A 26638-nucleotide genomic window follows, 5' to 3' on the forward strand; every position below is an offset into this window, starting at 1 on the left:
GGTCAATTCGAACTATGATCCCCTGGTTTCTAACCCTCCTCGCAGAAGAATTCGGCTCAGATTGATTACATTGAGTATTAAATCCAAACCAAAGTAAATATACTACAGATGCAAAACAACTGAAAAGAAAACCAACAATGTTGCGCGCGTGCGGTACGCTCCTGCAAAAGTTATTTATTTTCTACAGAGGGCGCCGCGCCACCGGCCGCAGTGCTTCGGCGCATGCCATTATTATTTACGGAACATTATTTTCGAAATCACCTGTTGCTGGGTTTATTGCTGCAAAGGGCATGGCAGGAAATACCGCGTGCTCTAAGAAGGACAGAAGAAGACGAAGACAAAGCGGGTGGGCAGCGAGGGTGGCGCGTGAGCACGCAATAAAGGAGAAAGAAGTCGTTCGATCTTGCAGCAAGACTGTCGGCCTGTTCACTGTCTCTACACCTGTCCCAAGCGTGTAGTAGCACTAGTTTTTGATAACGAGTCCACAGGTGGCTTCTTTGTGTTCTGCACGCACAGTGTAGCGCGATGTTCATTTATGCTAGAGACCGCCCGCTAATTCGAACTCCGCTTATTTCGAACAATTCTGTGGTTACCTTCGAGTTCAAATTCATCAGCTTTTACTGTATAAAGATAACAACGAAAAACTTAATGATAGGGACTTGGCTGTTGTGCTCAACATGCCCTTCCGAATTTTCACGAAAGGAACCAGCATGAACACCGACATACATTGCAGCTAGTCATTACTGAACAAATGTCCCCAATAATAGTCCCACCCAAGACAATAATGAACATTGTAGTGCAAAAGGTTCGCCCATTTAGAGCATGCCATCAGACGCTGCGAAGGACGCACTATACCCAGTGTGGGTATGCTCTGATACGGTGGCCATGGGCAATAATGGGTATGTTGTGAATGGGGACTGTAAAGACGACGAGGAGATAGCACCGGCCTCGTGGAGAACGCGGCACGATCTCTGATAGCTGGCTGCATCGTGATCATCACTCCGGCTAGTCCTCTCAGTGCCTACCTGAATACCGTCACCTGGAACGCTACCATTCCCTGCCAATAGACTCCTCTTCAATTGGTAAGGTGCTAAGTTGTCGTCCTCACCGTAGCCTGGAGTTACGAAGCAGAAGTCCCCATCGCGTCCTGTCCACTGACGACCCTCGGGAAATGGCGTCTCCTTCGCAACCCCCCATCATTTGTTCCGGTGCATTCCGCGAGCGAGACCCACCCATGTTTTATGGCGATGACGACCAGGACGTCGAGCATTGGCTGTCATCGTATGAAAGGGTGAGCGCACGTAACAGATGGGATGACAAGATGAAGCTGAACAATGTCCCATTCTCCCTCAAGCGACTCGCTGAGACGTGGTACCTGAACCATGGAGCCGACTTGCAGTCTTGGTCAGCTTTCAAGACTGATTTTCCGAAAGTATTTGGCCGCTCAGCCATGCGGAAACTTCGCGCCAAAAAACTTTTGCGAGAGCGGGCGCAGAACGCAGGCGAAACGTTCACGAGTTATATAGAAGACGTTATCGGCCTGTGCAATCGGGCAGACCCTTCCATGAGCGAGGCTGACAAGATCAAGCATCGCCTTAAGGGGATAGACGACGACGCCTTTCAGATGTTGCTGAGTAAGGTTCCTCAGAGTGTCGGGGACGTCATCAACTGGTGTCCGAGCTTCGACAAGCTCCGCAAGCAGCGCTTCTCACGCGGCGCTCAGCGTCACCTCCGGGAGAGCCCCTTTCGGGCAGCGAGGAGTCTTCCCTGATTCCCCGCATTCAAGATTTTATTCGCCAAGAAACCGCGCGTCAACTATCTCTTCTATCGTGTCCGCCCGCTGCGGTATCATTGCCCCCATTGTCTTCAACACTTCAGCAAGCGATACGGGAACAAGTCGCCGAAGCTCTCCCTTCGGCCTGCCCATCGGGGCCTCTGGCTGCTCCTATATCGCCGTCGCTAACCTACACAGCAGCATTGCTACGACCTCGCCAGCAGGCACCGCTTTCCACCCCACGTTCGCCGCAGCTTCCGTCAATGTCGCCGCCCCGACCACGACCTCATGCACCAAACGTGTGGCGAACGCCTGACAATCACCTCAATGCTTTGTGTGTCGTGTCGCCGGCCACGTCACCCGTTACTGTCGCCGCCAAGCCGTCTCATACGATCAGTCGTTTCAGTCGTCGTCCTACGTCGTGTATGAGCCGCCACTTCGTCAGCAGTCCACCTTGCCGCCGTCGAACTCACCTCCTGCTGCCCGACCCACATTCAACAGCCGCAGGTAGTCCTCGCCGCGTCAGCGATCTATCTCGCCCATGCGTCCCCGCGTTGAGCCAACACAGGAAGAAAACTAGTCGGCGCATTACCTGAGGCAATAGCTGCGTCCACGTCGAAATCCTTAAGTCCTCGATTTTCTCCCCACAATGCCATTGATGTTACTGTTGAAGGACTCGCCGTAATCGCCCTTGTCGATACCGGAGCTGCCGTGTGAGTAATCAGCGAAAAGGTCTGCCGCAGGTTACGCAAAGTGACGACGCCAGTGTCCGACCACACACTCTGCACCGCCAACGCAAACACATCCGGCCCGTTGCTGCGTGCCCAGCACGGGTCACCACTGAACACATCACTTACCCCATGGAGTTTATCGTGCTCACTTCTTGCTCCCACGACGTCATTCTCGGTTGGGAGTTTCTGTCGACCCACCACGCCGTCATCGATTTCGCCCGTGCTCAGCTGGAGTTATTTTCAGTTCAAGACGCCTCATCGGACGATCCCCCTGCCTCTTTTCACCTCGTTGTCGCCGAAGACACAGACGTTCTTCCTAGCTCTGCCGTACTTGTACCCGCTCTGTGCGACTCAGTTCCCGACGCCACAGTGCTGCTCAGCCCGTGTGAGCTGTTTTGCCGCCGACAATGCTTCCCGCTTCCGTTAGCAGTTTTAGAAATGCAGCGTGGGTTCAGCTCCATGTTTATTTACAGCCCCTATTCATCTCCAGCTACACTGTTTCGTGGTGAATGCCTGGGCCGTGTAGAAGAGATTGACGCCCTCCTCGTCACCGACGTTCCCAATAACTCATCGGACGTTTCACTTGCTTTCCTCGACCCCTCCGCTCGAGCGCCGGATACCTCGGTTTTCCTTCGCTCAATCCACGAGAGTCTTCCTGCACCTGAACGAAACCGACTTTTTGCCATGCTTCAAGAGTTCATCTCGTCTTTCCACTGCCAGACATCCTCCTTGGGCCGCTCATCTACGGTTACTCACCACATTGACACAGGAACTCACCCGCCATTACGACAAGGGCCGTATTGTGTGTCAGCCAATGAACGCGGCATTATTGACAGTCATGTGGACGACATGCTTGAACGTGGCGGCACACAGCCTTTCAACAGCCCGTAGGCGTCACCGGTTGTTCTCGTCACAAAGAAGGATGAATCCATTCGCTTCTGTGCAGATTATCGCCGACTCAACGAAATAACACGTAAGGATGTCTACCCTCTCCCCAGAATCGACGACGCCCTCGACACTTTGCAAGGAGCCGAGTTCTTTTCTTCCCTTGACTTCAGGTCTGGCTACTGGCAGGTCTTCATGGCGGATGCTGATCGTGCGAAAACGGCTTTTGTAACACCAAATGGCTTGTACGAGTTTGCCGTCATGCCTTTTGGCCTTTGCAACGCGCCTGCAACGTTTCAACGCATTATAGACAATATTTTGCGCGGCCTAAAGTGGAAAACCTGCCTCTTTCATCTTGACGATATTGTCGTCTTTTCTTCCGATTTCGACACGCATATTACCCGCCTTCGACAAGTCTTGAAATGCCTCACTGATGCAGGACTTCAGCTTAACTTCAAGAAGTGCCACTCTGCTGCCCACCAACTTACAATTCTAGGTCACGTTGTGTCCAAAGATGGCGTAAGTCCTGATCCTGACAAACTTCGTGCGGTCGCCGAGTTTTCTAAGCCCACCACCACCAGGCAGCTCCGAAGCTTTATCGGCCTCTGCTCATACTTCCGAGGATTCCTGGGGAGCTTTGCGTCGATAACGGCACCTTTAACGAAGCTTCTGAACGGGTACAACGACATCACTCATTGGTCTTCAGAGTGTGACGAGGCTTTCAAAATGCTCCGTTCTGTGCTTACGTGTCCACCGATCCTTCGCCATTTCGACCCGTCGGCCCCTACTGAGCTTCATACTGACGCCAGCGGTGTTGGCCTGGGCGCTGTGCTCGCTCAACGGAAATCTGGCTTCGACGAATACGTCGTTGCTGATGCGAGCCGGACACTCACAAGAGCGGAGGAAAACTACTCTGTCACGGAGAAAGAGTGCCTGGCTATTGTGTGGGCCATAAGCAAATTTCGTCCCTACTTGTATGGCAGGCCCTTCGACGTAATCACCGACCACCACGCCCTATGCTGGCTATCTTCTTTGAAGGATCCGTCTGGTCGTCTTGGAAGGTGGGCCCTGCGCTTACAAGAGTACGATATTCGAGTGCTCTATCGTTCTGGCCACAAACACACCGACACCGATGCACTCTCACGCTCTTCTGTGACCGCCGACAGTGCCTTTTTGTCATCAGTAGACGCAATTCTGTCCTCTCTGTAACTTGACGACATGCCTCGTTAGCAGCGCAAGGATCCCTGGATCACTTTTCTTTTGGACGTTCTGACAAACCCTGCTTCGCCAAACGCCCCTCGAGCTGTGCGGCGACAGGCCACTCACTGCGCTATTCGTCACGAGCTTCTGTACCGCCGATATTATAACGCAGACGGCCGGAAATGGCTCCTCGTTATTCCCCACCATCTCTGTTCAGACATTTGCGCATGTTTTCACGCCGATGCGCAGTGTGGTCATGCTGGTGTACTGAAGACATACCCACGTCTCCGCATGCGGTACTACTGGCGTGGAATGTGCACTTTTGTCATCAAGTTCATCTGTTCCTGTGAAAAATGTCAACGCAGTAAGTCCCCACCAAACAAACCACCGGCTCCGTTGCAGCCCCTGCCGTGTCCCGTACGACCTTTCAACCGCGTAGGAATCAATTTGTATGGGCCGCTCCCCTACACAGTTTCCAGAAACCGCTGGGCCGTCATCGCGGTAGACCACTTAACGAGATACGTTGAAACCGCCGCACTACCAGCCGCTAACACCCGTGAGGTCGCCTCATTTCTCCTACGCCGGTTCATTCTTCGTCACGGTGCCGCTAGAGAGTGTCTCAGCGACAGAGGCCGTGTGTTTCTATCTGAAGTAATTGAAGCCCTGCTCGCAAAGTGCAACGTTATCCACTGCACCACCACTTCTTACCATCCACAGACCAATGGGCTCACGGAAATATTTAATCGGACACTGGGCGATATGTTGGCAATTTATGTTTCGGCAGTCCACACCGACTTGGACCATGTTCTTCCGTACGTAACGTATGCGTACAACACGGGCACTCAAGCAACTGCCATGTCCGCTCGACACCATCCTGCCGTACCAACCGGATGCATCTGAATGTACCCCCGTGTCACAGGCATCTCGGCACACCGAAGAGTGCCGCCAGCTCGCCAGGGCCCCGACTTCCGAGGAGCAATCTCCCCAGGAGCAGCGTCACGACGGTGGAACACCGCCCCCTGAGTTCGCTGCCGGTTCACTTGTGTGGCTGTGGATACCCTTGACTGTTCCTGGTCTTGCTCACAAGGTACTGTCCAAATATCATGGTCCTGACCGTGTAATCGAGCGCGCATCCCCAGTGAACTACGTAGTTGAGCCGCTCACATTGTCTCTCGACCTTCGTTGTCATGGTCGCGAAACTGTGCGCGTTGACCGTCTCAAAAGTTACTACGAACCGATGGTTTTATCTTGCCCTTAGAAGGCGCTGCGATCGCCGAAGTGAACCGCCACGATCACGTCGGCTCCATATTTTATGACTGATTTCGCAGAGCTAATTCGCTGGAATCGATGTTTTGTTTGTATTAATGTGTCCGTGAGCTAGGGAAGCACCGGCCGTTATCATCGAACCCCAGAAGTACGCCTTTTTCAGCGAATGTCTGGACTTTTTCACCACCGCCGTGCAAAGGGCCACTAAGCCTAGGCGTGCTCGGTGAGCGCCACGCGTCCTCGCCGTCGCACCGGCGCGGTTCGCCGCTTCGGTGATCGTCGCTTCGCTAGGAGATGGAGACGTCCTCTCGAACAACAGACTTCGGCACCTAAATGTGCGTTCAAGTACAGGGCGAAGACATTACACCCGAAGAGTTCCAAAATGACGCCGGATGGACGCTAGCGGGAGAGCCTATGTCGAGACTCCGCCAGCACGACCTCGTTGACAAGCTCGCTGGTGTCGGAAATCAAGTAAGAAAGACACCGAAATTCAACAAGGGTGTTAGGGCCTTGGCCATCAAGCAGTGTTGTACACGTTCCTCTAAAATAGGAACGAAAGCTCGTTCCTCGTTCCTTGCCAATTTTGAAGCGAGTTCCTGTTACAAGTTCCTTTATCGCGAAAGAAACGCGTTCCAGTTCCACTTCGAACATTAGAACGTGTCGTTACATTAACGTTACAATTAGGTTTTTAAATTAAAATATAGTGTCAGATAATCCTGGGGCGAAATTAAGTGAGAAATTTAAAACACATAGAACTACGTATATTATACGAATATTAACACCGCCGGCAGCAATTATCTGGAGATAAAAATAATCAAAAGAAAATCTCCTAGGCGAATTTTTTCAGGGAGCACCCTGTAAACTCCATACGGCTCTAGGACATTCCGGTACAGGACGTTTCGGTGCGAAAATTTCTGTGTACGAACATATGGGTGTACGGGCATTTCGGTGCATGAACATTTCGGTGTACGGACATTTCGGTGCGCAAACTTTTCGGCGACCAAATTATCCTGGGCTTGCCTGTTTGTGACAGCCGTTACATTTTTATTTCTGCTTAACCTTGGTATGGAGAACAATCTGGAGCAGTGAAGTTATTTTTTTATATTTTTTAGAAATTCTACATTTATATATTTTTGTTTAATACCTATTCCTGGGGACACCTGTTATGCAGCCGATTGAAATCTTTAGCACACGTTTTTTTTTTCATTTACGACACGTTGTTAATTTATATTCGCTCTTTTTTAGCTAAGACAATTAACCGGTTTTTACGATGCTCCGACGCCTTTTTTTTTTTTAATACGCAACCTCAAATTACATAAATTACATGCACACCCTGAATATCCAAAACGTAACAAACATTAGCTAGCCCCCCAGAATGCAGAAAACCTTATGAAGGGTATAACGTAGGCTGGGCTGCCTTGCTAAAATGAATGTGCGAAACACTGGTTTAGGATATTGTCGTGGAGGAAGAACGGGCATTTTTAAGTCAGCCGCAGCTTCTAATGTCTTAAGTGTTGATTAAGCGCGTACGGGTTGTGCATACAAATTGCACCCATAGTGTTCGGGAAAACCAACCTTTGTTTTATGTTTACATGCCTACATTCACCAGATTTTATTTCTTTGTTCTAGCCCCCCCCCCCCCCCCCTCCCCGCCTGCACGCTCGAATCTCGACCAGATTTCTTGTTCAGTCATATTATTTTCGGCTTCCCCTGAAAATCCTACAGGCGTGGCGGAGTTCACGGTCTCCGAAGCCTCACCGCAGTGATACAGGAAAAAGCTTTACATTCACCAGGAGCTCACGAAACCTCTATAATGTGCAACAAAAAGCCGCTGAAAACACAATGGCCACTATCGTTTGCTGGCTACGTCCTTCCGCGCGTCGCGGTCATACCGATGGCGCCCCCACTCCATGAATCGCTTTCTTCGCCTTCAGTCTCCCCAGTGGGAGCCGCGCATATAATGGACACCCCAGGCATACATTGTTTTCTCGCATTATAAGGAGCCAAAACATTGAATAGGCTAGTGTGACGAGAGCGGCAACAGTCGTCTTCAAGTTTTCGAATTCCAGTTGACGCAATGGTGAACCACAAGTGACACCCCTCTCTCTCTACCGAGGGGGCTGGTAGCCGGCGGGGCTCAGCCTTCCCCTCCCCTAAGTAATGCCACCGTAAGTTCGATCATTGGTTGGTTAGTTTTAATTAGAACCGACACCGAATGCAACAAATAGGAGATTGATTGAGAAAATAATTAAAACGGAATGCACACGCGCTTAACCTGCCTCGCTTTTCTGTTTTTTTTGTCGCGGTTGTTTCGCTGCGGGGGGGTGGGGGGGGGGCGGGGTGGCTGAGGAGGATGGACGGAAAGCAGCAGCGTCTTGCACCGTTGGGTGAAGTGAAAGCAAAGCGCTTTGGTAACACTTAATGTAGTAGGGTTGTTCACATGAATGTTAAAAGAAAAAAAGGTTGAACGGATGCAAATTAACAACGTTAATTTGTTCTGCTGGGCCCCTCCTACGTCTCTACACAGCCCTCTGTGAAGGACTGCTCCGATACAGCCTCCCAGTACTCGGCCCTCTTTACAAGGCTGTTAGAAAGTATGCAGGCCCGAGCTCTGCGGTTTTGTCTGGGTCTTTCGAAGACAACTTCTACGCTGGGGACCATACGAGAGTCTAGGGGCTTCTTACCTAGTGCATTGGTGAAAGAGTAGCATCTTCGCCTACATCTGCGGCTGGTGACTAGGGCCCATGGACATCCGCTGAGTTCTAGCTCGGCCTTAAAGGTACAAGACACTCTACCACCCTTGTGTCAGAAGTGCCCTGCGCCGCTTCATCTCCTGCCCTGGTTGTACTCCCCCTGGCGAATCGTCACCACAATACCGGGCATCAGCTGATGCACCATTGAAGCTTTGTGACGCCATGGGTCCTTGGCACTCAACTGCCGCGGCAACATGGAGTACACGGTCTTTGGTGTCATTTCTCTGTGACTCCGGCCTGAACGAAACTCTGTGAATGTTTGCCTTAACTTCACTTCTGTTTGTGCGCCGTGTGCGTGATCCTGCATTTGTCAGTTTGTGTGCTTATTTGCCTTTGTAGTGTCTGTATGACTTTTTGTGTCTTCGTTTCCCTTCACTTTCGCACATCTCATGTTCATGTGGAGTAGCAAGCCAAGATCGCTGCCAGGCTGACTTCTCTTCATTCATAAAAGGCATTCCTCCTCCTCCTACCATCACTACAGAAATTGGGTTTTACGTGGCAATGCTCTGCCAGGGTTTAGCATTCGTTTCCACACACGGCGGCGCAAGCACAAGTCTCGAACGTAAAATCATATCAACTGACGAAATTACAATATTAAAGCTAAAATGTTCAAAGAATGCCTAGGACATCCCGTCACTCAAAATGTCTGGGCCAAGACGACGTGCACCAAAACGTCCGCGCACAGAAATGTCCTCACCGAAACGTCTTGCACCTAAATGTCCCGCACCGAAATCTCCGGATCCGGTATTCTTTCCCCGCCACGGACCAATTCTATCGGCCAGACGCGCGTCCTGGCCTCCCCAGGCAAACGATAAAAGGGGAAAAGCATTCTTGCGGCTACGTTATTCACCCGACGAACAGCGCGTAAGTTCAACCAGCATGAAAGCAAGCACAAGCTGCGGCCTGCTGCGTGGTTATTCTTCTGCCTTTGACCGTCGAGGAAGCACTTACAGCTGAAGGGCGGGCAAATTGACCAGCTTTTAGGAAGAGAAACGCAGTAGCGACTTGTGGATTTTTGTACTCGAGCCTTGGCATCAAAAACAGCCAAATCCTAGCGATGTAACGGCAGGAACGCCGTTCCTGCCATTCCTTCAAAAACGTAACGAGTTACCGTTACAGTTCCACCGACCCCTAATGGAACGGTGGCGTTCCTCCGTTCCTCAAAAAAGGAACTAGTTCCAGGAACGCCGTTTCTTGTAACGCCATTCCGTACAACACTGCCATCAAGGCAGCATGCATGCCAGCTATGCCGCTGGAGGAGAACAAGATAGTCATTAGGCCTAGAGGAGGACTCGATATAATCAAGATCGGTACTACGACTGTCGCCGCGGCCATTCTTGCCGCAGCCGAAATCACAAGCGAGGAAAGCGCGACGGATACTATTTGCCCGAACGCACAGCAAAATATAATGATCATCAGCACGCTCAAGGACAGCAACGCCGCCCGGTACGCCAGAATTCAAGAGATCGTTATACAAGACAAACCCTTTGAGACCAGCGCGTACCGCACGGCACCGCACGCCACCGTAAAGGGCATTATCCGGGGCATCCCCATCGCCACAAGCGCAGAACAACTCGACCGTGACATTGTCAACGAGACGAACCCGCTTGCAGTCGGTGTGAAGAGAATCGGCAGCACCACTACCATCATCGCGGCCTTCAAGGGACCAAAGGTGCCAAACTTCGTTCGCTATGGAGTCACACTTTTACCGTGTCATCTGTACCGGAAACAGATCGACGTATGTCACCAGTGCGGCCGCATTGGACACCGCAAAGACGTGTGCCCCACGCCTTCGAGCAAAATATGCAGAGGCTGCGGACTCGTAAACCCCAAAGACGACCATCCGTGTATACCCAAATGCAAGCTATGCGGCGGCGCGCACCTGACTGCAGACAGAACGTGCAAGGCTAGATATAAAATTCCCTATGTTATGTGCAAGCGCCAGTGGGAGCGTCTAAAGGCCGAACAGCAGCTGCCGACAGAGAGCGACTTTCCACCGCTCGACACGCCATCTGCTCGCAAATCAAGGACGCCCTCGCGAAATCGCCCACAGTCCAGGGATAACAGTCGCAAGGGGAGTCAGCAGAAATAAGCGCAGTGGAACAAGCAAAAGAGCACCTTCGCGTGACCGTGTAAGCTGGGTCGATGCAGCGCGGGTAATGACGAAGAGCATCTTAAGTGACAACAACAACGACAATGCCAAGAAGGAAGACAAGGCTGCGAACAAGGAGTGAGAAATCATTGAAACATTGAGGGAAGAAAATGCGGCTCTGCGTGCCACTATTCACAACCTCACCAAGGAGATCGCGGAGATCCGAAACGAACTCGCAGCATCGATCAACAAAGCTCCAGTCCAACCAGCAACATTAACAAGACAGAAGAAGTCATGGTTAAGCAGGAGTCGACCGACAAGGAGCCGGCATCGAAGAAACGAGCCGTGCAGCCACGCAAACACAAGGGTAGCAAGAACAGCGACAGTGGCCACAACCTCGAAGTCAAATTCACCAAGCTCGAAGAACTGTTCACATCAATGACACGAGCCATCGAAACCTTCCAAACGGAGAACATAAGCAGACTTACCTGCCTGGAGAGAACCCTACGACCAATTGCAAGTCACTCGACGTTCGCACCCCTAATCGCGCAACTAAACCAAGGAACCCAAGGGCCCTCCTTCAGGCTAGGGCAATCATGGCCTCCAACGCAACAGGCGTAACAGTGTGGCAGTGGAACTGAGTGGCCTCAACAAGAAAAAAGGCAGTTCTTCAACAGCACATTGAGCACGCCGCTAGCAAGCCGGATGTGCTTCTACTGCAAGAGACTAGGACAGATGCACTGTCCCTTCCCGGCTACAGAGTGCATGCCGGCCCGCCGAACGGGAGGCGCCTCTACACCTTGGTCAGTGTTGTATCCTATATATATTGATGTACTTTCAGATGCGGTTTTAGTGTTTGGGTTTGCAACACTGTATCCTTGTGCGTGTATATATTTGTGCAACGTCTATTAAAGGGCAGAATGCCACACGTGCGCCTGGTGTAGGGGTCACGTCACTCCATCATTACAATGGCGACGAGGACTTACAACCGCATTCTCATGTAATTGCCCGGGACCCAACCAGCCACGCCTACCCGATGGCTTTCGCCGGCATCACCCCACCGGAGCCGTTCCTCCCGACACCCGGTCGCCGCGTGCAACCATGGTCACGATGGCACGACATGTTCGAGGTGTACCTGTTGGCATCCGGTGCTTCCGAATACCCTCCCGAGCGTCGCGAGGTTCTTCTACTTCACTGTTTGGGACCCGAAGGTCAACGCATTTTCAGCACCCTGCCTGTGTCGCAGGTGCCTGAGCAGATCGAGAAGCAAGGGGCTGCAGATACGCGAGACATGTACGCCTCCGCGGTAGCGACACTTGCCAAGCACTTCGACACTACCTGCAACCTGGTCGTCGAGCGCCACCGATTTCACCACCGGATTCAGTCCCCAGGCGCGTCGGTTCTAGAGTACGTGGCCGCTCTCACAGAGCTCGCCGCGATGTTCTCGTTTAAATCGCCGGAAGAGACGTTAGGCGAACAGTTTGTTGCCGGTGTGTCGTCGGATCGCGTTCGTCAACGTCTTTTGTTAGAAGGGTCTTCCCTGTCGTTTGACAAGGCAGTTGCTCTCGCGAGTCAAATCGAGCAAGCAGCCGCGGAAATGAAGGAATTTTCTGTTTCTGTGCAGCCAATATTCCTGCACAAAGGACAGTTTGTCGCCGTCACCGCATTCACGGTCGCGCGCTCGCACTTTCGGTCAGCGTGATAAGGCAGGTACGCATGGGAACCGCCCCTCTTCTCGAGAGCGCCGTCCGTCGAATTTGCAGCAACACGTGAATTCTTCGCATTGTTTTCGTTGTGGTTCTTGCGAGCATCGAGCTTCATAGCAACGCTGCCCAGCTAAAGGAAGAAAATGCTTCTTCTGTGGCCGTATCGGGCATTTTGAGAATGTTTGCAACAAGAAACGGTCGCATGCAGTTGTCCACGAAGTTTCAGCTGATGGCCTGTCGTAGGATGAAACTTCACAGGTTCTTGTGGTTCAACAGCCTCTTGCATCGGCAATACACATTAACGTTCAAGTCGGGCAGGTTAAATTGAAACTGTTAGTTGATTGTGGCTCTTCGGTTTCAATTATTTCGGGTAAGTTGTTTGACCAGCATTTTCCAAGTGTGCACCTGCTTCCCGTTCCTCGTGTGACACTTCTGGAATATTCAAAACGACCAATTTTGGTTTGATGCTGCTTCTTTTCGGAAGTTTCCTGCGAGAATCGCAGCGCACCGCTGTTGTTTTATGTCGTCGAACAGGGAACTTCTCTCGCAGGCTTGGATGGTATTAGGGCATAGAAGCTGTGCATTGAAGGGTCTCAACTGCAGTGCTTTCAAACCAGTGCGGTACCGAATGTCGAAGTAGCTTTGTCATGTCCGTTCGAGTTGTCCACGCAGTTGCCACCAGAACTTCAGCAAACGTTTGGCTCCCTCTTCACAAATGAGTTGGGTCTTGCAAAAGGTTTTGTTCACAGGATTACGACACGTGCGGATGTTCAGCCGGTAGCATCAAAACTTTGCCGTCTTCCTTTGATGTTAAGAACATGCGTGTCTTCTGAACTGCAGCGCTTGGAAAACTTGGACATCATTGAATGTATCAATGCATCAGAATGGGTGTCCCCCATTGTAGTCACTGAGAAGAAAGATGGCAGTATTAGGCTTTGTGTAGACGTACGCGAACCTAACAAGGTGGTCGTTCCGGACAGCTTTCCGCTGCCGCACATGGATAAGTTGCTTCATGCTTTGGTGGGGGCAATGCATTTTTCGAAGCTTGACTTAGCTTCTGCCTATCACCAAGTTCTCCTGGATCCTGAGAGTAAGGACTTGACTGCATTCATTACACATGATGGGCTGTACCGGTTCAAACGCATTTGTTTTGGGCTAGCGTCAGCACCTGCGGCTTTCCAGAGTATGATGTCTCTCATACTCCGCGATTGTGCTGGTAACTACATTGACGACGTCATTGTGTTTGGTAAATCGGCTGAGGAGCACCTAAAGGACCTGGAGATAGTTCTACAGCATATCAAGGACGCAGGTCTGAAGCTGAACAGTAAATGTGTGTTCGGAGTTCAGGAGCTTGAATGTTTGGGCCACAAGGTGACTCCTGGTATTTCGCCACTGCCAGGGAAAGTCGACGCATTGGTGAACACTCCAGTTCCAAACAATGCCGCTGAACTCCGTTCGTTTCTTGGGTTAGTAGAATACTACGTCAAGTTCATTCCACACTTAGCCGAGATGGTGGAGCCAATAAGAGTTCTACTTAGGAAAGACCAAGAGTTCGCCTGGTCTGCTGAGGTGGATACAAGTTTCCGCAGGATAAAGTCTGTATTGTCCTCAGATCTGGTCTTGCAGATGTTTGATCCTGCACTTCCAATTATCATTTCCACTGATGCGTCTGAATGTGGACTCGGAGCAGTCCTCCAGCAGTGCGCCGGTCCCACACTTCGTACTATCGCTTTTGCATCGCGCACGCTCTTGTCGGCGGAAAGGAAGTACGCAGTTGGCGAAAGAGAGGCACTTGCCTGCATTTGGCAATGCGAACATTGGCATTCTTACCTGTGGGGGCGTACCTTCACTCTCCGAACAGATCACCAGGCACTCGTTTAACTTCTGTCCTCGCAGGGCTCAGGCCGCCACCCACTCAGAATTGCACGTTGGTGTGCAAGGCTACTACGTTACAATTTTACGGTGCAGTACCACAAAGGCTCGTCAAACAGAGTAGCCGATGCTCTTTCGCGTTTGCCAGTCCATGTGGCAGATTCGAAGCTGACGTTTGAGGAAGAAATTGTTTGCATTGTCCAACCAACTTGCCTGACGAGAGAGCAGTTTGAACAAGCAGTACTTGCTGACGTCATGCTTCAGAAGGTGAAGGCGTACGTACAGGGGTCTTCGCCCTCGAATAAGAACTTGCGTGAAGAGCTGAAACCATATTTCAGAGTTCGAGAGGAATTGTCAGTAGGGGGAGAATTGTTGTTGCGGGCAGAGAGGCTCGTCATTCCTTCATCTCTCATGGTTCAACTGGTAGCAACAGCGCATGAAACCCACGAGGGTATCGGACGCATCAAAGCCAGACTTAGGGAGCAGTTTTGGTGGCCCCGCATGGACAGACATATGGAATAAGCAGTCCACAATTGTACCATCTGTCAAGCAGCGGATAAATCGGCCAAGACGTCCCCTGCTCCTTTGAAACCTGTGGAGCTACCGGAGGGACCGTGGCAGAAACTTTCGATTGATATCGTTGGTCCCCTGGAGAGGGCACCTCCAGATTGCAGGTTTGCACTGACGCTCGCGCACTTCTTCTCAAAATGGCCTGAAGTGCAGTTGTGCAGAGACGTTTCTAGAAGAACCGTGAACGAGTTCCTGCTCAATATCTTTGTGAGGGAAGGGTATCCTGAAGAGATAGTCTGCCATAATGGGCCCCAGTTCACCTCAAAAGAATTTATCGACTTCCTAAAAGAACGAGCGGTCCGCCTGTCGCGTTCATCTGTTTATTATCCGCAGCAAATGGACCGATCGAGCGGTTCAACCGCACATTCGAGACGTACCTCCAACAGGCTCGTCTGGAATAGCGTTCGCTGCGAACTGCTGTACGGGATTATCTCGCCGTTTACAGGCATACACCTCACGCCACAACAGGAGTGGCCCCTGCGGTACTGCTTCATGGAAGGCTGCCAAGGACAAAGCTTGAAATCCCCGGCTTATCGCCCGAGTTGTTTGCGAAGACACCCTATCAGGAACTGGCCAGGCTTCGACAGCGTGTCAAGCACAGGCAACAGTACAGCAAAGCCTACACCGACAGGAGGCGACGGGCAAGGCCGACAGTGGTGGTGGTAGGAAACATGGTGCGTGTGAAGAAACCATCGGTTTCATTTAAGGGTGACACTTCTTTTTAAAAGCCCAGGGAAGTCGTCGAGCAACGTGGTCCAGCATCCTTCCTCCTCGATGACGGTAGAACCTGGAACGCCGCAAAGATGAGCAAGGTGCCTGCTCGTCACATGAGCAACAATGGCCTTCAGCAACATCCAGTTTGTCGTGACTTGTCGCTTCATCACCACCCCGGCGATGCGACACTTCTCGCTGCTACATGGCAGCCAGCGTCTGCAGAGGCAAGTGTTCCTGCAGTGCAACCTGGGCCCAGTGCAGTATGCGATCTTGCTTCGTTAACGAGGTCAGCCACAGAACAGTGTCCTGCATTAGAAACTGTGTCACGGCCGTCCGTGAACACTACAGAACAACCAATTGTGTCGTGCCCACCCGGCCGTCGTATTAAACCGCATCGAGACAGACAGCCGCCGGCCAGATATGGACACGAACTGTGAATGTGTTCAAGGATTTTTTCAGAGTTGGTGTGCCTATTTTGAGTGTATTCACTGATGTAGTGTTTTGATGTGTATTTGTAATTCGGGTTATACAATTTCTTTCTTGCGGTGTATTCTCTTGCCATGTAGAAACTAAGCGCGATTAACCTCTAGTAACATACTTACAGATTTACCAAAAGTTGAGGGAGGGAAATATGTTGTATCCTATATATTGTCACGAAGACAAGGACGATGCAGTTGTGTTGAATGAGAAACACGTTTATTGGAGCGAACTTGTGCTCCCCTAACAACTCAAAAGAATACAGAGGCGGCGAAGCAGCGGTCAACAAAGTGACTTGCACAGGCGAGTGTCGTCGAATCGAATGCCCCGGCGTCCGCACTGCAGGCCTTTTATCTTTCGGCGCGCGTGGATCTCGAAACGTCGATTCGCATCGAGAACATAGTAGATCCAGGAAGATCATTCTGGGCCGTTCACGTTAGATCGGAACGCTCTCCCCATCACAACAGATAACGCATGCCGCACAGAAAGAAAGAATGGAACACGCGCTTCCCTTGGCGCAGAGATAACGCAGACCGGCGCAACCGGGCGGTAAAAGCAAAACACAAATAAGCAAACCCAATGTATGGTTCGCGGCATTACCCCCCCTCTAAGAGTGCATCGACCCGATGCTAATATAAGCGACAGTCCGAACAAATGAAAATAAAAATTCGTCATCGTCCGTAGAAAGGTTTCAGGCGAACCACGTGGACGACTTCAGGCCGCCTGCGTTGTCGTGATGTGCCGGAGTCACCATCAGGGATCACTTCGTAGGTAAGTTGGCCAACACGTCGTAGAATCTGGTAGGGTCCGAAATAGCGTCGCAGGAGCTTCTCACTGAGTCCGCGTCGTCGAATGGGAGTCCAAACCCACACACGATCCCCTGGTTGGTACTCGGCGTCTCGGCGTCGGAGGTTGTAGCGGCCCGCATCCACCAGCTGCTGGTCCGTTATACGAACTCGAGCGAGCTGGCGGGCCTCCACCGCACGTTGAAGATATCCGTTGACGTCGGCGTTGAGGTCGTCGTCTTCTACGTGCGGAAGCATGGCGTCGAGCATCGTAGTCGGCCTTCTACCGTAGACAAGCTCGAACGGCGTCAGCTGCGTCGTCTCCTGGATAGCCGTGTTGTACGCAAACGTGACATACGGGAGCACTTCGTCCCAAGTCTTATGTTCAACGTCAACGTACATTGACAGCATATCTGCGATTGTCTTGTTCAGACGTTCTGTTAGTCCGTTCGTTTGGGGGTGGTACGCCGTCGTTCTTCGGTGATCCGTGTTGCTGTAGCGCAATACTCCTTGCATCAGCTCCGCAGTAAATGCCGTTCCGCGGTCTGTGATTAGGACTTCCGGGGCTCCATGTCACAGCACAACTTGGCTTATAAAGAACTTTGCCACTTCTTGTGCAGTCCCCCTCGGAAGAGCGGCGGTCTCTGCGTAGCGCGTCATGTAGTCTGTCGCTACGACAATCCACTTGTTCTGTGATCGTGACGTAGGGAACAGGCCTAAAAGGTCCATTCCAATCTGTTGAAATGGTCTCGATGGGACGGCGATCGGTTGCAGAAGTCCGGCGGGTCTTGTCGGCGGCGTTTTTCGTCGCTGGCAGTCACGGCAGCTCCGGACGTAGTGGGTGACGTCAGAGGTAAGGCCGGGCCAGTAGTACCTCGCCTTGATTTTTCCAATAGTGCGGGCTGTGCCGAGATGTCCGGAAGACGGGTCGTCGTGGCACGCTTCCAAAATTTCGTCACGAAGGTCCGCGGGGATGACGAGAAGGTAATTCGCTCTTGTTCCGGGGCTGAAATTCTTCTTCACGAGGACGGAGTTTCTCAGGCTGAATGCTGGTAAGCTGCGTTTGAAGGTCCTAGGAACGGCAACGTTGCATCCCTCGAGGTACTCGATTAGGACGCGTAAGTCGGGGTCGGCACGCTGCTGGGCGGCTAGGTCGCTCTCTGTCACTATCCCGAAGAACGCGCTGTCTTCATCAGAGTCTTCTGGTGGTGGGTCGACGGGGGCGCGGGACAGGCAATCGGCGTCGGAGTGTTTCCTGCCGGATTTATAAACGACTGTAACGTCGAACTCCTGCAGGCGCAAGCTCCACCGCCCGAGACGGCCAGAGGGGTCCTTCAAATTGGCGAGCCAACACAGCGCATGGTGGTCTGTTACAACCTTGAATGGCCTTCCATACACGTATGGGCGAAATTTTGAAATCGCCCATATAATAGCCAGGCACTCTTTCTCAGAGGCAGAATAGTTTTTCTCCTCCTTCGACAGACCACGGCTGGCATAGGCGATTACCCTTTCGCAGCCGCTTTGCTTTTGGACAAGGACGGCACCCAAGCCTATATCACTGGCGTCCGTGTGCATTTCCGTTTCGGCATTTTCGTCGAAATGAGCGAGCACGGGCGGGCTTTGCAGGCGTTTTTGCAGCTCGGAGAATGCTTTTTCTTGGTCGTTTTCCCAGCTGAAAGGGGTGCTGTCTTTCGTCAAGCGCGTGAGTGGCTCTGCAATGCGTGCGAAGTTTGCGACGAAGCGCCGGTAGTATGCGCACAGCCCGAGAAATCTTCGCACGCCCTTCTTGTCTTTCGGCCTAGGGAAGTTCGCGATAGCTGAAGTTTTTGCCGGGTCAGGTAGGACTCCCGCGGCGTTGACGACGTGGCCCAAGAACTTGAGTTCCTCGTATGCGAAACGGCACTTTTCAGGCTTCAGCGTCAACCCCGACGTACGAATGGCCTCGAGTACAGACTCCAACCTTGCAAGGTGTTCGTCGAAAGTCCGGGCGAATACCACTACGTCGTCGAGGTATACGAGGCAGGTGTGCCACTTAAGGCCAGCTATCACAGTGTCCATGACTCTTTGAAACGTCGCTGGTTCTGTGCACAGCCCAAACGGCATCACCTTGAACTCGTATAGGCCGTCTGGGGTTATAAATGCAGTCTTCTCTCGGTCTCTCTCGTCCACTTCTATTTGCCAGTAGCCGGTCTTCAGGTCCATCGATGAGAAGTACTTCGCGTGGCAGAGGTGGTCGAGGGCGTCGTCGATTCGGGGGAGGGGGTACACGTCCTTTTTCGTGATTTTGTTCAGTCGCCGGTAGTCAACGCAAAACCTTAATGTGCCGTCTTTTTTCTTTACGAGTACGACGGGCGCAGCCCAGGGGCTTTTCGATGGCTGTATAATGTCATCGCTCAGCATGTCGTCGACTTGAGTCCGGATGGCTTCCCGTTCGTGTGAAGAGACGCGGTACGGTGACTGTCGGGTAGGTCGGGCTCCATCTTCGGTTATTATTCGGTGCTTCGCTAGAGGGGTCTGACGTAGTTTTGCGCTCTACGAAAAACATTCGCTATAGCGACGCAGCAAAGCCAATAATTATTTCCGTTGTTCTTGTGGTAGCGCCGGATTCACGTCGAATGGCTGCGGGAGCTTGAATGTTTCTACGGGTGTGCGTTCAAAGTCGGCGACTGCGATCGCATCACTTGCTTCTAGCGTTTCTTCGAGGAACGCAATTGCAGCTCCCTTGTTTAAATGCTGGTACAATTCGGTGAAATTAGTGACCAAAACGTGAGATTGGCGTTGCTTAAAGTGCGCAATGCCTCTTGCGACGGAGACACCGCGGTCGAGAAGCAACCTTCGATCACTCTCTACGATAGCGTCGATGTCAGAAGCAGCATCCTCACAGTAGACGGCGATCATCAAGCTTGCGCGGGGTGGCAGGGTGATGTGATCGTCGGCGATCCTGACAGCAGCACGGTGATCGGGGTTCGGCTGCGGCGTCGTGGAGTGATTGGAGGAAAATGTTATCGACTTGGTCTGCAGATCAATTATTGCGCCGTTGTCCGTCAAAAAGTCCATTACGAGAATCACGTCGCGGGAGCAGTTAGGCAGAACGACGAACGCCGCAGGGTACGTTGTGCCGTCTATGGTGACGCGCGATGTGCACGTTCCACTTGGCGTCACGAGGTGGCCTCCTGCTGTGCGTATGTGCGGACCGTCCCATCTGGTCATAACTTTCTTCAGTTTAGACGCAAATGGTCCGCTCATTACCGAATAGTCAGCTCCCGTGTCTACCAGGGCGACTACGTCAAAGCCGTCGATGGACACCTTGACGTCAGATGCAGTCGTCCTCGAGTTCCGGGTTCGTCGGGGCGTCGTATCTCTGCTTGTACGTGTTGATGGTCGGGCACTGTGCATCATCGTTGTCGTCGTCTTCTCAACGGACGTCTCGGTCAGGTCGGGTACGCGTCGCGCCGTGTAGCTGTCGTCGTGTTCGGGAGTCTCGTCAGGGTTAGGTCGGGTCGTCGGGATGAGGGCATGTCGTGAATCACTGTCTTCAGCGCGTCCTTGCGTCGTTGGAGGGTTTCTAGTTTTTCGCCGTAGAGCAACTTCACCTCCAGAAGTTGCCGCCTTTAGTTTCCCCCGCGTGGGATGGGGGACCTTCCACGGGCGAAGTCAGCGTTGCTACGGCGGTTCGGCGATTGGTAGGGGTAGGGCGACGGCGAACGGTTGAAACGCGCTGGGCCACGGCTGGTTTCAGATAGATACTCGTCGATCTCACGTGGTCGTTGGCCAGGGAGAGGGCGAGGTGCGTCGACGGAGAAACCACGCAGTCCGAGTCTCTTGTATGGGCAGCGACGGTAAATGTGGTCGGCCTCTCCGCAGTGGTAGCACAGAGGACGGTTATCGGGAGTTCGCCATACGTCCGTCTTCCTCGGCGTCTGGTTTCGGGCTACCGGGGGTCGGGCGGGTGACAGTGGGCGGCGGTACGGCGGGGCCTCTTGACGGCGTGTTGGAGCAGGGCGGGGTCGACGAACAGCCGCGGAGTATGTCATAGCTTGTGGCTCTCGGGGTACCTCGGATGGCGTAGAAGTTCCCAACGCTTGTTGCACTTCTTCTCTAATCACGTCGGTGAGGGAAGCGACTTGGGGCTGCGGCGGCGTTGGGAGAAGTTTCCGCAGCTCCTCTCTCACTATTGCGTGGATAGTCTCGCGTAGGCTGTCGGCCGGGATCCGCGTGCTGCCAAAGTTGTTCGCATTGGCCGCGCCAACAAAGTTGCGGTCATACTGCTTAGCACGCATTTCGAGGGCTTTCTCAATGGTGCTAGCTTCGGTCACGAATTCGGCGACGGTTTTGGGCGGATTTCGGACAAGTCCAGCAAACAGTTCCTCCTTCACTCCGCGCATTAAGAAGCGCAGCTTCTTTTCTTCCGTCATTTCGGGGTCCGCGCGGCGAAATAGCTGCTTCATCTCCTCAACGAAGATCACGACACCTTCGTTGGGGTGTTGCGTGCGTGTTTCCAACAAAAGGGCGGCTCTTTCTTTCCGCACGACGGTAGTGAAGGTCTTAGTAAACTCGCTTTTGAACTGCGCCCAGTTTGTCAAGGAGCTCTCGTGGTTCTCGAACCAAGTGCGAGCCGAATCTTCCAAGTAAAAGAAAACGTGCCGGAACGTTTCTGCGTCGTCCCACCTGTTGAATTTCCGGACGCGCTCCAGTTTCTCCAACCATTCTTCTGGGTCTTCTGCGGGGGCTCCTCGGAACGATGGCGGTTCCCGGGGCTGCTGCAGGACGATTGGCGACGTTGTTTCTTGCACCTTGGTGTTGGTTGCAGCGTTCCTTTTCTTGGGGCCTTCTGGCATCAAACCGAACTCGGGCGGTAAATCTTGCAGGCGGGGGCTGGCTCTTGTTGGACTGGCTTGGCGGCTTTTCGAGGTTGTAGTGGGCATGAAGGGTGCGTACCCAGCACCTCCACCAGATGTCACGAAGACAAGGACGATGCAGTTGTGTTGAATGAGAAACACGTTTATTGGAGCGAACTTGTGCTCCCCTAACAACTCAAAAGAATACAGAGGCGGCGAAGCAGCGGTCAACAAAGTGACTTGCACAGGCGAGTGTCGTCGAATCGAATGCCCCGGCGTCCGCACTGCAGGCCTTTTATCTTTCGGCGCGCGTGGATCTCGAAACGTCGATTCGCATCGAGAACATAGTAGATCCAGGAAGATCATTCTGGGCCGTTCACGTTAGATCGGAACGCTCTCCCCATCACAACAGATAACGCATGCGGCACAGAAAGAAAGAATGGAACACGCGCTTCCCTTGGCGCAGAGATAACGCAGACCGGCGCAACCGGGCGGTAAAAGCAAAACACAAATAAGCAAACCCAATGTATGGTTCGCGGCAATATATTGATGTAGTTACAGTTTTTGTTTCAGTGTTTGGGTTTGCAACACTGTGTCCTTGTGCGTGCATATATTTTGTGCAACGTCTATTAAAGGGCAGAATGCCACATGTGCGCCTGGTGTAAAGGTCACGTCACTCCATCACTACAGTAAGGAAAGGACTCACCTTCGTCGAACACAGGTTGAACAACATCAAGATTGAACACGCACTCACCGAACTTATACCAACCAAAAAAAGGAAACAGAGCATCTTCCTACTAAATGTATATAGTAATCGATCGCAGAGAAATCAGAAATTTAAAGCCCTTCTCCAGAAATCCAGCACCGCGGCGGGCCGCAACACGCTGGTCGCGTGCGGCGACTTCAACGCGATGGACCCCGCCTGGGGCTACGACAAAAGCCCAGTGAAAGGCCGCAACCTAGCTCAAGACTCAACAGAACTCGACTTTACCCTGATTACGGACCCGGCACACCCGACGAGAATTGGGAACTCTGTGTCCCATGACACCACCCCCGATCTCACGTTCGTGAAGAATAACAACCTGGTTACGAACCTGGTTACAACCTGGTTACGAACACCAGGAGGTAGGTAGTGACCACACAGTCGTGGAAGTTGTGATTCCGGAACGCAGTGGCACCACCACCAGAAAACATACATGGATTGACTGGAAAGCCTTCAGAGACATCAGAAGTCAGAACAATGAGGAAAGGAGCGGATTCGATGACATCGAAACACGGACCACCGAGATCACCAAAGACGTACGAAATTCGACCAAGGAAATAGAAAACGGACATAGAAACCAACAGAATGAATAGCCGTCTAGCTCACCTTCTAGAAGCGAAGCAGTCAATACTGAACAGGTGGAAAAAACAGCGTCTCAATCGCAAGCTAAGAAAGAAAACGTCGCGGAGCTCAATCGTGCAATCGAGGAACACTGGCACACGCTCTGTGTGCGGCAGTGGAACGAGATCTGGAACGTAACCGACGGTCAGATGCACAGCGGGAAAACATGGAACCTGCTACGACATCTGCTTGACGAAACCAAGACCAAGTCACACCAGCGAGACCGACTGGCAAAGCTCATCCACCAAGAAGTCTGGAGGCACGGAACCGACAATGTAATCAAACGCGTCAGCGACAAATACTTGCCAACTACTCCCACAGAACAACACGGATCGTACGGCGGAATGCCCAACGAAAGACTCGACACAGACATCGACGTGGAGGAGGTCCGCACGGCTCTGCAAGACCTCAACAGCAGGTCGGCGGCCGGCCCGGACCTTGTAACGAACAAGGCGCTCAAGAACCTCGATGACAAGTCTACCGAAAACCTGGCGGATTATTTCAACAAATGTCGGAGAGTAGGCACGCTGCCGAAGCAGTGGAAAAAAGCCAGAACCATACTAATTCCCAAGCCGGGAAAGCCACCCGACACGGACAACCTCAGGCCCATCTCGCTCACGTCTTGCGTGGGCAAGGTACTGCAGCATGTCCTGCAGGTGGCAAGATTACCTGGTGGCCCTCTCTCGGCGACAATAATCGGCTTCAGACAGCGCTTAGGCACGCAAGATGCAATGATACAGCTGAAGCACCAAATCATCGACGGCAACACCGACGACAACAAAGCGATACTAGGTGTCGACCTGCAGAGCGTCTTTGCTAAGGTGAAGCACTCTGCGATCCCGTCCCAGGTCTCCAAGCTCAACAAGGGAGTAAGATCCTACAATTACATCAAAGATTTCCTCACGGGCATGACCGCCGAGTTACGAGCAGGCGACCTTGAAATGCAAGAGAAGCTCGGCAGCACTGGCACGCCACAATGGTCTGTCATCTAGCCGATGCTTTTCAACTTAGTAATTATCGGAGTGGCCGAGAGGCCGAGACGCCAAACGTACTATCTACGCGGACGACATAACGGTGTGGGTGGTAGGTGGCAGCGACGCCCACATCGAGTCCACACTACGAGCGGCGGCCGACGCAATTGAGGATCAACTCGAAGGCACCGGACTGAGGTGCTCGCCTAGCAAATCGGAACTCCTGGTATATCCTCCCGTCAGGAAACGAAAACCCAAGATGAACCCACGAGAATGCGAGGAAATCAATATCAAAACTACATCAGGCAACGTGATCCCAAAGCTCATCAAGATCAGAATGCTAGGCATGGTAAAAGAAATGCATGGAAGAAATGGCAACACCATCGCCCGGCTCATGGCAAAATCAGTGAACGCAACGCGACTACTCAAACGAGTAACATCCAAAAGAGGCGGCATGAGGAAGGAGAGACTCATCAGGCTCGTTCACTCGTGCGTTATGAGCCACGTCACGTACGTAGCCGCCTACCACAAGTGGTTGCAGTACGAGCGCGACAAGATAAACATTCTCATCCGCAGAACATACGAGACAGCACTGGGGCTGTACGAAACCACTAGCAGCACTCGTCTCCTGCAACTGGGAATACAAAATACGCTCCAGGAAATAGTGGAGGCACAACGCGCCGCCCAGCTCGAGCGGCTGTCTACAACCAGGACCGGTAGACAGACACTGAAGGACCTAGGCAATAAATACAGAGACAGGACAGAAACAAAACTCCCCGTTCCCGACCAGATCGGGCGCAACATCCGGGTGGACTCAATACCCAAGGACGTGAACCCCGAGCACGAGAAGGGAAGAAGGACAGCGAGGGTCAAGGCCCTGATCGACCTGCACGCCAACGACAGGCATGCGCGCTACGTGGACACGGCCGATTACAACAACCTGAAGAACGGCTTCACAGCAGCCATCGTTGACACGACCGGCGTCTTGCGGACGGCCGCCAGCGTGAGATGCACCATGTCTGAACAAGCGGAGGAGGTGGCCATCGCCCTGGCCATCTCGGAGCACGACTGTGTGACTCAAGGCCTAGGCAGTAAGAAATTACGCCAAGGGCATGGTAGCAAAGGAGGCGGCACGCATACTGCAGATGGTTACCAAAAATGGCAGAAAATTTCGAATCAAGTGGTTCCCGGCGCACGCAGGCAACGCGTCCGACCGCAATGACAACCACAACAAGACGGCACATGCCGAGGCGCGAGCACTCATGGACCGCACCTCGGCCGACCGTCCGGCATGGTTCAGCACGAAAGATCGGATGACTGAGTACAGCGAAATAACGAATGCTTTCCGCTTGGCTCGCAGAACTCTCCCACACCCGTGCCCAGGGTTGAGTCGAGAACAAGCCGTTTTATTCAGACAGCTCCACACCGGCTCGCTACCCAGCCCGTCACTTATGCATCGCATGTGCCCTGAGACGCACCCGACCGAGAAGTGCAAAGTTTGTCGAGGAGAGACGGCAAGCTTTACGCACATCCTTTGGGATTGCGCCAAACACCCGGAAGAAGCCAAGTCAGGAAGGATCCCACCGCGACTGGGAGCAGCCGTAGTGAGCGAAAACCAGGAAGATCAGCTCTGGGCCGTCCAGCAGGTCATCGAGGCGCTAGCACGGCAGAGGCCTGGCGAGCCGGCAACGGCGGGCGAGGACCCAGTCCGCCCGGCAGGCGCCCCAAAGACGACGGAGGTCCCGTCTGAGCCCGCGAGCGCTCGCTGCAGGCACAAATAAAGCTTTTCCAATTCAATCCAATCTTGCCCTTAGGTCGCCAGGATGGTCCTTTTGTCCGCGGGGGGTAATTGTAGCGCATAAGGTTCGCCCATTTAGAATATGCCATCAGACACTGTGAAGAACGCACTATGCCCCGTGTGGGTATACTCTGATACGGTGGCCATGGGCAATAATTGGTATGTAGTGAATGGGGACTGTGAAGATGACGAGGAGATAGCACCGGCCTCGTGGAGAACGCGGCACGATCTCTGATAGCTGCCTGCATCGTGATCATCGCTCCGGCTACTTCTCTTAGTGCCTACCTGAATACCGTCACCTGGAACGCTACCATTCGCTGCGAATAAACACCTCTTCAACATAAGCAAACTGTCGTGTGCGACGTGACCAGTTGAAAAAACTCTAAATTACCAAAAAAATGCCAAAGAGCGTATTAGTGCCATGCGTGCTTTGCTATTTTCTCAATTGTTAATGTCAATCTGGATCCCCATTAAATGGATGGTAGGGAAAAGTGTTCCCAAATTTAGTAGCGGGAAAATGTAATATCCGTTGAACTAGCGCCCCACTTTCATTACATCTGAACCATCCAAAATATTCAAACATTTATTTCGCACATCAGTAAGCACCTCTAGCGCCATAACATTCTCTTCACCTCACAACATGGTTTTCGCAAAGAGGTATCCTGGGAAATGCAGCTTGGCTCATTCGTACACGATTCGCACGTAAACGTGGGCAATAACTACTAAACAGACGTAATTTTCCTCGATTTCGGAACGGCATTAAAAGCCATAAACGGTAACTGCTCAATTGTGATTCATTTACAAATAATTGGTTCGAAAACG

The 26638-nt window shown here is 52.4% G+C and overlaps 1 protein-coding gene and 3 pseudogenes across 1 annotated transcript in view; 3 read left to right on the forward strand and 1 right to left on the reverse strand.

The window, feature by feature from the left end:
- LOC144179627 (uncharacterized) overlaps positions 1-26638 on the reverse strand; it is a 48819-nt gene that overhangs the window by 16885 nt on the left and 5296 nt on the right. The window lies entirely within an intron of this gene.
- LOC144178892 (uncharacterized) lies at positions 6151-11322 on the forward strand (annotated as a pseudogene).
- LOC144178900 (uncharacterized) lies at positions 11738-12735 on the forward strand (annotated as a pseudogene).
- LOC144178905 (uncharacterized) lies at positions 15687-25799 on the forward strand (annotated as a pseudogene).

Source organism: Haemaphysalis longicornis, unplaced genomic scaffold (genome assembly GCF_048455015.1).
Source record: "Haemaphysalis longicornis isolate Haplotype H1 unplaced genomic scaffold, Haemaphysalis longicornis Haplotype H1 scaffold_4, whole genome shotgun sequence".
NCBI classification, from domain to species: Eukaryota; Metazoa; Arthropoda; class Arachnida; order Ixodida; family Ixodidae; genus Haemaphysalis; species Haemaphysalis longicornis.